Source organism: Felis catus, chromosome B4 (genome assembly GCF_018350175.1).
Source record: "Felis catus isolate Fca126 chromosome B4, F.catus_Fca126_mat1.0, whole genome shotgun sequence".
Lineage (NCBI taxonomy): Eukaryota > Metazoa > Chordata > Mammalia > Carnivora > Felidae > Felis > Felis catus.
The window spans coordinates 12509448-12523807 of NC_058374.1; the positions used below are offsets into that span (position 1 = coordinate 12509448).

The following is a 14360-nucleotide window of genomic DNA, read 5'->3' on the forward strand; positions in this document are numbered from 1 at the left end:
GCTAGGACTTGAGGCCCCACTGTTTGGTCAAGCACCATTCTAGATGTTTCTCTGAAGGTATATTTTAGCTATAATTAATATTTAAACCAGTAACCTTGAGTAAAGCTGATTATGCCCTCCCCCTAATGTGGGTGGGCTTCGTCCAATCAGTTGAGGAACTGAAGATGAAAGACTGAAGCTAGCCAAAGTGGAAAGGCTTGTGGTCAAGACTGCGGCATAGAAACCCAGCCTGAGTTTCCAGCCTCCTGTCCCGTGGAATTTGAACTCAAGGCTGCAACATCGACTCTACCCAAATGTCCAGCCTGCTGGCCCATCCTGTGGATCCCAGCCCTCTTTCAGTCTCGCTCTTTCTCTCCATATATTTAAAACCTCTTTTTTTTCCATCTGGAGAACCCTAATACGCCCAATACCATACTTCAACCTATATTCTGTATCACTGGTTCTCAAACTGATAGGCATCAGGATACACACTATTTAGATCAGTGTCTCTGGAGTACAGCCCAGGCACCTGTATATGTAATAAGTTCTACAGTTGTGCATGTAATAAGTTTAGCGATGCACATTTTACCAGATTTGATTAAAACCTTCTGGAAGCAGAAGGTCTTTATAGCCCACACACATTTTTATGTGCTTAAAGAATATATTCTTTATAACTTGTATAGCTTCTTTTTTTATTCTTTTTTTAATGTTTATTTATTTTTGAGAGATAGAGCACAAATGGCGGAGGGGCAGAGAGAGATGGAGGGAGACATAGGATCCAAAGCAGGCTCCAGGCTCCGAGCTGTTTGTTAGCACAGAGCCCGATGCAGGGCCTGAACCCACAAACAGAGAGATCATGACCTGAGCCAAAGTCGGCCACCCAATCGACTGAGCCATCCAAGCGCCCCAATTTTTAATTTGTTATAGGAAGGGGAACTAACATTAAATACCTGCTATGTGCCACGTCCTGGTTTAGGCTCTTCTCAGTATATTATCTCATATCTCACCCAATTCCCTTAATGTTAGAGAACAGACCTAATTATCACAAGGTTAGTAACCTGCTCAGGACACACATTCATTTGTTCATCAGATATTTGCCGAGCAGCTGCTGTGGGTCAGGAGCTTCGCATGGCCCTGGGGCTGGAGAAGTGAACGAGAGACACAGTCCCCTCGTGGAACTAAAATTCTAGAAAGGATAACCAGTAACAGTCAAGTGAACAAGAAATGAACGCAGCCTTAGGGCACGTGAGGCATGCTGCACAGGAAATGAGAGTGGACAAGACAGAGTCACTGAAACGGTTCTGCCCCGAGTTAAGGCGATTGCAGATGGGGAACCCCAAGCTCATGGAGATGCAGAGGAGGCCACATGAAGAACACGGTGGGGGGGACTGGAGTGGGGATGGCGTCCCAGGCACTGCTGGACAGGACGCAATCAGGGCTGCTTTTGCCCAGCACCAGAGTGGAGGCGTCTCAAGAAGGCAGGAACTCAAAGAAAAGGTGTGACAGGGGGCTATAAATTTGGGAGTCACCGCGGAGAAATAGGATTTAAGGCCATGGGAATGACAAGATGCCCCAGAGGGAGTTCACACACAGAGGGTAGAGCCCAGGAGCAAGACCTGAGGACGGCAGCCATCAGAGGTCAACGGGAGGAGTACCTGCTGAGGAGCAGCGACCTGCAAACAGGAAGCAAGAGAAGCAGGAGAGAGAAGCGTCACAGAAGCCCAGCTAGTGCGTGACCGGTCCAATGTTCAGATCTGAGGTCTGCGTCCACTGCCCTTGCTCAGCCCACCACATTCTCCTGGTTCATCTGGAGGGCGGAGTGTTACATTCATATCATGCGCTGTCAGCCACGCTGGCATATGTTAGCTCAGCTGATCCTTGTGGTTTTAGAAGGCGAGTGAGGCAGGTGTTACTGTTTTACAAATGAGGACACAGGTGCCCAAAGTGAGATAACTATTGAGTGGGGGAGCCGGGATCTAGCCAAGCATCTTTCCTGTTGAGTTCACATCTCAAAGAGGACTTTTTAAAGCTTATTTATTTATTTATTTTGAGACAGAACACACACACACACATGCATGGGGGAGGGGCACAGAGAGAGGGAGAGAGAATCCCAAGCAGGCTCCACGCTGTCAGTGCGGAGCCTAATGCGTAGGTCAAACTCACCAACCATGAGATCATGACCTGAGCCCAAATCAAGAGTCAGATGCTTAAATGACTGAGCCACCCAGGTGCCCGTACTGATCAATTCCAATAAGAAAGCCACTGCTCCATATATATAAGCTAGGAGGTAAAAAAACAAAACAAAACAACAAAAAAAACCAAACACATGATTTCTCCCTGAAGAAGTTTACAGACTCACAAGAAAAAAAAAGACCAAAATCAAGGCAAAACCCCATCAATACAAGGTTATAAGTGCAGTAACCCAAGCCACCTCAGATGGGGCACCTGACCCAACCTGAAAAATGGAGAAAAGGTTTCAGCTGAGCTGAACCTTGAAGGAAAAAACTGGAGCTGGCTTGTACCATCTTGCAAAAGCCAGTGAGGTTTTTAGGAATTTGGGGGACAGACTATTAAACCTTGGGTGGCTTGAAATCAGCCGTGGTGAAAGCACTGATGCAACAGACACCATCAAATGCTACAAACCAAGGCTTCCCCCGCAAGAGCTGTTTGTTAATTACTTTCCAGCCCACTACTGATGGAAGCAGAGATGAGAGTACATTCCAGAAAAGCTCAAGAAGCTGTTGTTTTTAAAGGGTCAGGTCTTGACGACTAACTCAATGTGGGGGGAAGAGTCAGAGGTACTGCTAAATTTCTAACTCCTAAAACTGGGTGAATGTCCGTGACATGAGTCGAGATGGAGAACCGAGAAGAAAGACCGGCTTGGCCAAGATGATGAACTCAGGGGTCGAATGTGTTGATTTTTAGATGTCTAAAGGGTTGCAGCCAGCAACTGGTTACAGAGGGTCTGAAGACCAGAGGACAGCAAGAGCAGGACCAGGACAGGAAGACTTTCCAGGGCGAGGGAGGAGAGAGCTGAGCACTAAGCATCGAGGAATGCTGAGGAGGAGCATTGGAAACACGAACTTCAGCTGTGAGGGAGGCCAGAAGGAGCACTCAGGGCAGCAGGAAAAGGACACAGAAGCCAAGGGCATGATCACAGGTGTCCATTGCGGCAGAGGAATCAACAAAATAACACAGAGGGAAGTCTCTACAAGCCATGCATCCCATGGCACCATCTTTTTAAAATTTTTATGTTTTATTTATTTTAATGTTTTTTAATGTTTTGTTTACTTCTAAGAGAGACAGCACGAGCAGGGGAGGGGCAGGGAGAGAGAGGGACAGAGGATCTAAGTACGCTCTTTGCTGACAGCAGCGAGCTCAGGGTGGGGCTTGAACTCATGAACCGTGAGATCACGACCTGAGCCAAAGTTGGACGCTCAGCTGACTGAGCCACCCAGGTTCCCCCCACCGTTGCACCATCTTGAGGTACAAAAAGTAGCATTTCTATAATATTCAAGCCACAGTGACAGGATAGTCCCAGTCCTCCAAATGCCAGCAGACCATTCTGACATTCTTAGGGTTCCTACCTCATGTAGAGTCTAAGAACCCCACACACGGCTATTCCAATGAAGATATGGATCCCAATAAGACTCATTTAACAGAGAAGGGGCAGAAGGGGTGGCCGGTCCCCCAACGTGTCTCTGCTAACAGCCACCAGTTCTCTGCCAGAAGTACTTGAAATCAAAGATTTCTGAGGCTGCGGCCAACAATGTGAGATATGGGGGGTAGAGTTGCCTCCATCTATCTCCAAGGTTACTACATGCTAACGTAGGCCATAGCTCCAAGGTGCTGCTCTGTGTACACACACACACACACACACACACACACACACACACACACACCACAGCCATCTCCCCTATGATTCTGGTGTGCCTGGGACAGAAGCAATGACAACATCAATTACCTGCTGGGTGTGGAAAGCCCCTCCCCTCCCATCAGGTACCCCAAGGTACCAGCTGGCCTTGGTCTAGTTCTGCCTATCTCATTAGTCATGCTAATCTATTTCAAGGGGACACAGTTTCCCTATTTCAGGTGTTTCCTCTAGGAAGGGAGCCAGGAAGGTACTTACTGAGGTCACCCTCCTGGATCTTTCTGTCCATTCATTTACTTCAACCCAGGTGCAGTGGGGTGACTCATCTGAGTGATAAATTTGGGAAGAATCAATCACACACATTTATTTCTTCCCTTCTCTTTCTCCTCTTCAGAGGGAGTTGCTTGTCTGCAAGAGCACGGGCTCTGCTTTGCTCCTCCAGGGTCCCAGGGGTGTGGTAGCCAGGGCTGCCCCAGTGGACGTGTCCATAAAAACTTAGCAAGTCAAGTTTCCCAGTAGATGAGCCACACCCTGAAGCCAAGCCTTCATCAGTCATAAAGGAAAATGTTAATTTTCCACGTGCCCTTCTCCCTTGCCTGATTTCTCAATTTGTTCAGAAGCCAGGCAGGGAGGAAGATCTTAGACACAGCCGACGGAGTCTCAGTCAAAAGCATTCAGAAGGGGCAGCCGGGAGGCTCAGTCGGTTAAGCGTCTGACTTTGGCTGTCATGATCTCATGGTTTGTGAGTTTGAGCCTCACATCAGGCTCTGTGCTGTCAGAGCAGAACCTGCTTCAGATCCTCTGTCCCCCCCTCTCTTCCCCTCCCCCACTCATTCTCTCTCTCTCTCTCTCTCTCTCTCTCTCTCAAAAATAAATAAACATTTTTAAAAAGTATTCAGGATGGGGCGCCTGGGTGGCACAGTCGGTTAAGCGTCCGACTTCAGGCAGGTCACGATCTCGCGGTCCGTGAGTTCGAGCCCCTCGTCGGGCTCTGGGCTGATGGCTCAGAGCCTGGAGCCTGTTTCGGATTCTGTGTCTCCCTCTCTCTCTGCCCCTCCCCCATTCATGCTCTGTCTCTCTCTGTCCCAAAAATAAATAAACGTTGAAAAAAAAATTTTTTTAAGTATTCAGGAAATACTGAATCTGTGTGAATAATGCATGTCAGCATGTTCTATTTTCTGAGCCCCCTCAAAGACCCTGGGTGCCTGGGTGCCTCAATCAGTTGAACATCCAACTCTTGATTTCAGCCCAGGTCCTGATCCCAGGATCAAGGGATCAAGCCCTGCATTGGGCTCTGTGCTGAGCCTGAAGCCTTCTTAAGATTCTCTCTCTCTCCCTCTGCCCCCTCTCCCCCACTTGAGTGCTCTCTCTCTGTCTCTCTCTAAAATAGAGACAGAGAGAGAGAAAGAGAGAGAGAGAGAGAGAAGTCTCTAGTGTCAGTATCAGTTCTTCCTGAAATTGTTCTGGCAACCTTCAGCTATGGGTCAAGGTGTGGGGTCTACCTCAAGCCAGGGCCCCCCGACCCTTGCCCAAGGAAAAATTAATAAGTAAGCATGTTAGTGCACACTCTGCCCAGAAATGCTGTCGCTCAGGAACTAAAAGGGGGAACTCCTGTGGCTCTTCCCAGAAGAAAGAAGGTCTGCTGCAAGATCGCTGGGGTGTCCCCAAGCCAGAAATAGCAAGGGCTAACATTTTGAAATGTCAGCTTCTGCTAAAAACAATCATCCTACATCCTGTTACACATCCATTGAATTTAGCGATAGGAGGTCCTCAGTGATCTTGGACAGAGCAAAAGGGTTCTCACCCAGAAACATTTAGGAAATACTGAACTCCATGTGAATAATGCGCATCAGCAAGGTAAAGGCCACGGATAGAATAGTGTCCTAAATTTTGCTTAACAGAGACTTTGTAACCCATAATCTCTCCTTCAAGGCCAAAAACCTATGAAAATCCCAAAAAACATTGGAAATTCAGGGAGTACGATATCACGTAAGACATCAGGGTACAGGAAATTAATTAGAAAAGGTGGTTGATGGTTGTAAAGAGAAAAGCAGAACTAAGAGAGGCCTTGCTTACTTAGTGATGGAGTTATTTTTAGAATGGTAGGGACTGCCTTATGTTTCTAGGCCAAGGAGGAAGGCCCAAGAAAGGAAAAGATAGCCAATAGGATAAACAGAACAATCTTAGTCCCTCAAGGTGTTTATAATCAGGCAGCTTTTACTTGGTAAATCCATCCTATATCAATGACCAATGAAAGGAAGCCCCAAACTTATAAGGTGTAAATGCAAAATACATGGGTAATCATTCTTTTTCCAGATATTTCCAAAGATGGCATAATGATTTCAAGCCAGTCTTATTGATATTTAAATGTGAGGCAGTTGTTCTTTTTTTCTTAAGTTCATTTATTTATTTTGAGAGCGAGACAGAGACAGTGAGCAGGGGAAAGGCAGAGAGAGAGGGAGAGAGAGAATCCCCAGCAGGCTCTGTGCTGTCAGTGTGGAGCTCAATGTGGGGCTCGATCCCACAAACTGTGAGATCATGATCTGAGCTGAAACCAAGAATCAGAGGCCTAACCATCTGAGCTACCCAGGCACCCCAGGGCAGTTGTTGTTAATATTTGGGGAGTTACGGATAAAACTCTAATTCCCTACAAAGGCACCTACAATGGTATCAGGGGTTTCACCCCTAATTTCCAGGTTTGTCCCCAGAGCTATGGTCCAGAAGTCAGGAAGTTGAAGGTCCCACCCAGAGGTTAGCAAAATGCAGAAAAGGACTGTCAGTGGTCACAGATGTCCACAACCTGGGGACTGAGAGCCATCAGAGGAATATGAAAGGGGCTGCAAATCCATGTGTTGAAGCCCACACACTGTGTGGCCACAATTCTCCCAGTCTGGCACAGATGTACCTTCGAAGCCCTGTCCTAAGCCTAATGGCAAGAGAGTCTCAGAGTTCCCAGGGGCGCCCGGGTGGCTGAGTCAGTCAAGAATCTGACTCTTGAGGGGTCAAGATGGCAGAACAGCATGGAAGGTTTTTTTTTTTTTTTTTTTTTTTTGCATCTCTTGTCCCTGAAATGCAGCCAGGTCAACACATAACCATCTTGCACACCTAGAAAATTGATTTGAGGATTAACACAACAATCTGCACAACCTGAACCACAGACCTCGGCAGGTACACAGCGCAGAGAGGTGAACTGGAGGAGAGAGAAGCTGTGGAAGGCAGGGAGCTGTTTTTGCTTGTGGAGAGAGGACAGAGATGGCAGGGGCGGGGGGGGGGTGGTTTGGAGAATATGGAAAAAGCACCCCCCCCCCAAAATCAGCTGGAGAGAAAGTGGAAAAGTGGAAACAGCCACAGGGACTGAACAAGAAAAGGGAGAAAGGAGAAAGGAGAGGATTTAAATTCCATTAAGACTCTATAAACAGGGAGCGCAGAGTCTGAAACTCCGCAGCTCAATACCTGGTGGTGCTCTGGTGGGAAGGGAAAATCCCCAGGAACAGAGTGAAGTCCGGGCAGTCCTTGGGCCACCCAGGGAGAGGTGGTTCCCTGCTGGGAGGACATTTGGTAGAGAATGTGTGGCCACCCCACAAGCAAAGGTCCCAGTGGACCCTGGAGAACAACCACATTCACTGGTGCTGGAACAAGGACATTAAGGGGGAAGCCTGGTACCAGATGTGTGTTGTAATTTTCCATAAACTCTGAAACTCTGCTGCTACACAATCGCGTGAACCTTTTCTGGGGCGGGCTGGCACCCAGCCATAGTCTCTGGGCATTGGCAGCAGCATGGTCTCCCAAATGTTCCTGGGGGTGGGTAGGCACCCAGCCATTGCTGAGTGACACCCTCCCCAAGACGGTCTGAGCAGGTCAAAGCCACAGTCTCTCAGAAGTGAGGGGTCAGGAAACACAGACACATCTGAGATAAAACTCAGGAGTGAGGTGCTGCCTGGCAGCCTGATGGCATGGTCATGGACAGTGTAGAAGCAGGGAGTAGATGGAAGCCGGAGACAAAGAAGGGGTGCTCGACTGCCAGTCAGGGAGAGCACAGAGTTCTGATACTAGAGACTGGGTAGCTGGGTAACACCATTTTCACCCCTCTCACGCATACACGCCTGTAAGCGCTACAGCAATCCATCCCAGTAAGCTGAGCAGCACCATCTAGTGGAAAACGGAGCCGTTACACTAAACCCTGACCAACTGGGCCAACAGCACTCTTGACAAACACAAGTCTCTCCACTTGCTTAGTTTACAGACTATAAAGTGCTTCACAGTTTGACTTCTAGGGGAAACAGATTTAATTTCAATCATGTCTCATTCTGTTTGCTTGTCCTTTTATTCAATTTTTTTCTCTTTCTTTTCTTATTCTTGAATACAGAAAGAGAAAAAATTTATTTTATTTTCCATTTTTATTAAAAAGATTTTTCCTTAATTTTTTCTACTATTTTATACTTTTTTGTAAATTTTTAAAATTCTATTTTACTTTCATCATTTCATTTTATTCTATTTTATTGTATTCATTTTTCAAATTTTCAAACATTTCTTTTTTTCCTTCTTTTTTTTCTTATCTTTCCCTTTTTTCTCTAATCTATCAAGCTTTTTTCAACAACCAGATCAAAACACACCTAGGATCTAGCATCCTTTATTTGATTTCTTTGTGTTGTTTTTAATTTTTATTTTTTTTTTACTTTATTAATTCCTTTTCTTCCTTCAAAATGCTGAAATGAGAAATTTACCCCAAAAGAAAGAACAGGAAGAAATGACAGCCAGGGACTTAATCAACACAGATATAAGCAAGATGTCTGAACTAGAGTTTAGTATCACAATAATAAGAATACTAGCTGGGGTTGAAAACAGATTAGAATCCCTTTCTAGGAAGATAAAGGAAGTAAAAGCTAGTCAGGATGAAATAAAAAAAATGCTATAACTGAACTACAATCTTGAATGTATGCCACGGTGGCAAGGATGGATGGGGCAGAGCAAAGAATCAGCGACATAAAGGACAAACTTATGGAGAATAATGAAGCAGAAAAAAAAGAGGGAGACTAAGGCAAAAGAGCACGATTTAAGAATTAGAGAAATCAGTGACTCATTAAAAAGGAACAACATCAGAATCAAAGGGGTCCCAGAAGATGAAGAGAGTGAAAATGGCATAGAAGGGTTATGTGAGCAAATCATAGTAGAAAACTTTCCTAACCTGGGGAAAGACACAGACATCAAAATCCAGGAAGCACACAGGACTCCCATTAGATTCAACAAAAACTGACCATCAACAAGGCATGTCATAGTCAAATTCACAAAATACTCAGGCGAGGAAAGAATCGTGAAAGCAGCAAGGGGAAAAAAGTCCTTAACCTACAAGGGAAGACAGATCACATTCGCAGCAGACCTATCCACAGAAACTTGATAGGCCAGAAAGGAGTGACAGGATATATTCAGTGTGCTGAATTGGAAAAATATGCAGCCAAGAATTCTTTATCCAGCAAGGCTGTCATTCAAAATAGAAGGAGAGATTCAAAGTTTCCCAGACAAACAAAAATTAAAGGAGTTTGTGACCACTAAACCAGCCCTGCAAGAAATTTTAAGGGGGACTCTCTGAGGGGAGAAAAGACAAAAACAAAAACAAAAACAAAAACAAAAACAAAAACAAAAACAAAAAGACCAAAAGCAACAAAAAGACTAGAAAGGACCAGAGAACACTGCCAGAAACTCTGACTCTACAGGCAACATAATGGCAATAAATTTGTATCTTTCAGTACTCACTCTAAACATCAATGGTCTAAATGCTCCAATCAAAAGACATAGGGTAACAGAATGGATAAGAAAACAAGATCTATCTATATGCTGTTTACAAGAGACCCATTTTAGACCTAAAGACACCTTCAGATTGAAAATAAGGGGATGGAGGGGCGCCTGGGTGGCACAGTCGGTTGAGCATCCGACTTCAGCCAGGTCACGATCTCGCGGTCCGTGAGTTCGAGCCCCACGTCGGGCTCTGGGCTGATGGCTCGGAGCCTGGAGCCTGTTTCCGATTCTGTGTCTCCTTCTCTCTCTGCCCCTCCCCCATTCATGCTCTGTCTCTCTCTGTCCCAAAAATAAAAGAAATAAATGTTGAAAAAAAAATTAAAAAAAAAAAAAAAAGAAAAAGAAAATAAGGGGATGGAGAACCATCTATCATGCTAATGATCGCCAAAAGAAAGCCTTAGTAGCCATACTTATATCAGACAATCTAAATTTTAAAATAAAGACTGTAACAAGAGATGAAGAAGGGCATTATATCATAATTAAGCGGTCTATCCACCAAGAAGACCTAACAACTGTAAACATTTATGTGCCAAATGTGGAAGCACCCAAACATATAAATTAATTATGACAAACATAAAGAAACTCATTGATAATGATACCATAACAATAGGGGACATCAACACCTCACTTACAACAATGGACTGATCATCTAAACAGAAAATCAACAAGGAAACTATGGCTTTGAATGACACACTGGACCGGATGGACTTAACATACATATTCACAACATTTTATCCTAAAGCAGCAGAATACACATTCTTCTCAAGTGCACATGGAACATTCTCCAGACTAGATCACATACTGGGACACAAATCAGCCCTCAACAAGTAAATAAAGATCGAGATCATACTGTGCATATTTTCAGACCACAACACTATGAAACTTGAAATCAACTACAAGAAAAAACTTGGAAAGATAACAAATACTTGGAGACTAAAGAATGAATGAATTTCTAACCAAGAAATTAAATAGGAAATTAAAAAGTACATGGAAGCCAATGAAAATGATAATACCACAACCCAAAACCTCTGGCACACAGCAAAGGCGGTCATAAGAGGGAAGTATATAGCAATCCAGGCCTTCCTATAGAAGGAAGAAAGGTCTCAGATACACAACCTAACCTTATACCTCAAAGAGCTGGAAAAAGAACAACAAATAAAACCCAAAACCAGCAGAAGACAGGAAATAATACAGATCAGAGCAGAAATCAATGCTATCGAAACCGAAAAACAGTAGAACAGATCAATGAAACCAGGAGCTGGTTCTTTGAAAGAATTACCAAAATTGATAAACCCCTAGCGAGTTTGACCAAAAGGAAAAAGGAAAGGACCCAAATAAATAGAATCAAGCATGAAGAAGGAGAGATCACAACCAACACTACAGAAATACAAACAATAATAAGAGAATATTATGAGCAATTATACACCAATAAAATGGGAAATCTGGAAGAAATGGACAAATTCCTAGAAACATATAAACTACCAAAACTCAAACAGAAAGAAATAGAAAATTTGAACAGTCCCATTACCAGTAAAGAAATCCAAAATATAGAAATGGAAGGAAAACTTCCAAACTGTATGAAGCCAGGACTAACTTGATTCTAAAACCAGACAAAGACCCCACTAAAAAGGAGAACTATAGACCAATTTCCCTAAATGAACATGGATGCAAAATTCTCAGTAAGTTACTAACCAACCAGATCTAACAATACATTAAAAGAATTATTCACCATGACCAAGTGGAATTATACCTGGGATGCAGGGCTGATTCAATACCTGCAGAACAATCAATGTGATTCCTCACATGAATGAAAGAAAGGAAAAGAACCACATGATCCTCTCAATAGATGCAGAGAAAGCATTTAACAAAATACAGTATCTTTCTTGGTAAAAACCCTCAAGAAAGTAGGGATAGAAGGACCATACCTGAAGATCATAAAAGCCGTATATGAAAGGCCCACTGCTTATACATCCACAATGGGGAAAAACAGAGCTTTCCCCCAAAGGTCAGGAACACAACAGGGATGTCCACTCTCACCACTGTTATTCAACATAGTACTGGAAGTCTTAGCCTTGGAAGTCAGACAACACAACGGAATAAAAGGCATCCAAATTGGCCAGGAGGAAGTCAAACTTTCATTCTTCGCAGATGACATGATACTCAATATGGAAAACTCAAAAGACTCCACCAAAAAAAAAACTGTTAAAAACTGATCCATGAATTCAGCAAAGTTGCAGGATATAAAATCAATGCACACAAATCGTTTGCATTCCTATACACCAATAATGAAGCAACAGAAAGAGGAATCAAGGAATCGATCCCATTTACAATTGCACCCAAAACCATAAAATACCTAGGAATAAACATAACCAAAGAGGGGAAAAATCTATACACTGAAAACTATACAAAGCTGTGAAAGAAATTGAAGAAGACACAAAAAAATATTCCATGCTCCTGGATTGGAAGAACAAACATTGTTAAAATGTCGATACTACCCAAAGCAATCTACATAGTCAATGCAATACCTAGTGAAATAATGCCGGCATTCTTCAGAGCTAGAACAAAAAATCCTAAAATTTGTATGGAACCAGAGAAGACCCGGAATAGCCAAAGCAATCTTGAAAAAGAAAACCAAAACTGGAGGCATCACACTCCCAGACATCAAGACGTATTACAAAGCTGTAATCATCAAGATAGTATGGTACTGGCACAAGAACAGACACTCAGATCAATGGAACAGAATAGAGAACCCAGAAATGGACCCATAAATGTATGGCCAACTCATCTTGGACAAAGCAGGAAAGAACATCCAATGGAATAAAGACAGTCTCTTCAGCAAGCGGTGCTGGGAAAACTGGACGGCAACATGCAGAAAAATGAACCTGGGCCACTTTCTTACACCATACACAAAAATAAACTCAAAATGGATGAAAGACCTCAATGTAAGACAGGAAGCCATCAAAATCCTAGAGAAGAAAGCAGGCAAAAACCTCTTTGACCTCGGCCACAGCAACTTCTTACTCAACACATCTCCAGTGGCAAGGGAAACAAAAGCAAAAATAAACTATCGGGACCTCATCAAAATAAAAAGCTTCTGCACAGCGAAGGAAACAATCCACAAAACTAAAAGGCAACCGATGGAATGGGAGGAGATATTTGCAAATGATGTATCAGATAAAGGGTTAGTATCCAAAATCTATAAAGAACTTCTCAAACTCAACACCCAAAAAACAAATAATCCAGTGAAGAAATGGGCAAAAGACATGAATAGACACTTCTCCAAAGAAGACATCCAGATGGCCAACAGACACATGAAAAAATGCTCTACATCACTCATCATCTAGGAAATACAAATCAAAACCACAATGAGATACCACCTCACACCCGCCAGAATGGCTCACATTAACAACTCAAGCAACAACAGATGTTGGCGAGGATGCGGAGAAAGAGGATCTCTTTTGCACTGCTGGTGGGAATGCAAACTGGTGTAGCCGCTCTGGAAAAAAGTATGGAGGTTCCTCAAAAAATGAAAAATAGAACTACCCTATGCCCCAGCAATTGCACTATTAGGTATTTATCCAAGGAATACAGGGATGCTGTTTTGAAGGGACACATGCACCTCAATGTTTATAGCAGCACGATCAACAATAGCCAAAGTATGGAAAGAGCCCAAATGTCCATTGACAGATGAATGGATAAAGAAGATGTAGTATATATATACAATTGAGTATTACCCGACAATCAAAAAGAATGAAATCTTGCCATTTGCAACTACATGGATGGAACCAGAGGGTATTATGCTAAGCGAAATTAGTCAGTCAGAGAAAGACAAATATAATATGACTTCACTCATATGCAGACTTTGAGATACAAAACAGATGAGCATAAGAGGAAGGAAACAAAAATAATATAAAAATAAGGAGGGGAACAAAATGTAAAAGAGTCTTCAAGAACAAACAAAGGGTTGCTGTAGGGGTTGTGGGAGGGAGGATAGTCTAAATGTAAGGGGCATTAAGGAATCTACCCCTGAAACCATTGTTGCACCATATGCTAACTAACTTAGATGTAAATTAAACAATAAATAAATTAAAAAAAAAAAGAATCTGACTCTTGGTTTCAGCTCAGGCCATCATCTTACAGTTCATGGGATCAAGCCCCACATCAGACTCTGTGCTGTCAGCACAGAGCCTGCTTGGGATTCTCTCTCTCCCTCTCTCTCTCTGCCCCTCCCCTGCTCATACGCTCTCTCTCTTCAAAAAGAAACTTCAAAAAAAGAAATAGAGTTCCCAGACTTCTAGCCTCTCTGGTATAGGGGAGAACATAAAAGGCAATTGGGATATGCTGTCCCTGTCCCTTCTCTGTGCTCAGCCCTGCCTTTCCCCCCATGAGGAATCAACAACAGGGCACTCAGTGACAAGACCAGATGGCAGATGGGGCGGGTGAGAGAAAAGCACAGAAGGGTTATGTGTGATGAGAGGGGGGACAGGAAGTCTGAATGGGAAGGGGCTTACCTCCTTAGATGGCCATGTTGAAGCAAGTATGGTCTGGCACCAGTGGAGAAGAGGAGCAGGGAGCCAGTCACATAGCGGAGCACCCATGGCTACACCCCCTTGTGGGCTCTGTAGGAGCTGGAACATATAGGTGGAAGCAGAAGGTCAGATTTATGTTCTTCCAGACTTTCTGGGTGTGCTCGCACTAAGACAAGGTCTGTTCGGCT

The 14360-nt window shown here is 43.7% G+C and overlaps 1 protein-coding gene across 1 annotated transcript in view; it reads right to left on the bottom strand.

The window, feature by feature from the left end:
• The window catches only part of CCDC3 (coiled-coil domain containing 3), a 192960-nt gene that overhangs the window by 169825 nt on the left and 8775 nt on the right, over nt 1–14360 (bottom strand). Inside the window, exon 3 of the mRNA XM_045060873.1 lies at nt 14155–14271. The gene's annotated coding sequence lies outside the window, so the exon portion shown is untranslated. The remainder of the gene's footprint in view (nt 1–14154; nt 14272–14360) is intronic.